This window comes from Lipotes vexillifer, unplaced genomic scaffold (assembly GCF_000442215.2).
Source record: "Lipotes vexillifer unplaced genomic scaffold, Lipotes_vexillifer_v1.1 scaffold625, whole genome shotgun sequence".
NCBI classification, from domain to species: domain Eukaryota; kingdom Metazoa; phylum Chordata; class Mammalia; order Artiodactyla; family Lipotidae; genus Lipotes; species Lipotes vexillifer.
In genome coordinates this window covers 485,891-486,761 of record NW_006771655.1, presented here as the reverse complement: position 1 = coordinate 486,761, position 871 = coordinate 485,891, and the positions used below count along the sequence as shown (strand labels likewise).

The 871-nt window shown below is 67.9% G+C and overlaps 1 protein-coding gene across 1 annotated transcript in view; it reads right to left on the bottom strand.

The window, feature by feature from the left end:
* TNRC18 (trinucleotide repeat containing 18) overlaps positions 1 to 871 on the bottom strand; it is an 85,880-nt gene that overhangs the window by 84,721 nt on the left and 288 nt on the right. The gene's annotated exons all lie outside the window — the stretch shown is intronic.

The following is an 871-nucleotide window of genomic DNA, read 5'->3' as shown; positions in this document are numbered from 1 at the left end:
GGAGGAGGAACCGGGTTTTCTGCGGCGGCCGAAGGCAAGTCTGGAGGTCCCCGCGTCTCCCTTCCCACCCCGCTGGACTGAAGCGGCCGAGGCCCGCGTGGGGCAAGCTTCTCCCTCTCCAGCGTGGTCCCCACCGAGCCTGGGCAGCCCCTCTCGGGAAATGGCAGAAGCCACCGGGCCTTCTCGGACACCTCCTCCCGCGCTTCCATGTCAGACCCATGGTGCTCCCTCCGCCGATCGTGCGCCACTTCCTTCCCCTAGCTTCGGGATGGCGACTGCCCAGGATCTGCATCCCTGCCTTCCCGCAGGAAAACAAGGGGTCCCCGGGGCCTGGGTTGCTGCCCTCCTTCCCGGGGGTGTGGGGGGGTGGGATGAGGGGTCTCCCAAGGGCCGCCGGCCGCCCGCCCCCCGGAGGCCGCGTTCCCAGGGCTGGGGTCTTCCTCCGTCCGCACTCTCAGGCGCCGGGGCTGGCTGGAGGCCCCGCACGAGAGTTGAGAAGCTAAGGAACGAACCCAGGCCCACGGCGCCTGAAACAACATTTGCCACAAAAACTATTCCGGCTCTGGGAGCAGATGTCTCAAAGGGTATGGAGCTGGTCTGTTCTTTTCTCGCCCAGATTTTGAAAAGTCCAGCCCAGGCTCGAGGTGCAAGAGCCCGGGGTTTGGAATAGCCTCTGGTGGCTCCGGTTTCGGCAGACTCGAGCGCCTTGGGAGGGCCCGAAGCGCCGGGAAAGGCAGCCGAGTCGCGCGCCCCTCTCCACCGGAGCCTCCAGACTGGCCTCTGCCCCGGACCCAGGGGTCTCCCCGGCCCGGGAACTGAGCCTGCCGGCAACCCGTGGGCACCCAGTGGACCGGCCGAGGGAGAAGGAGGG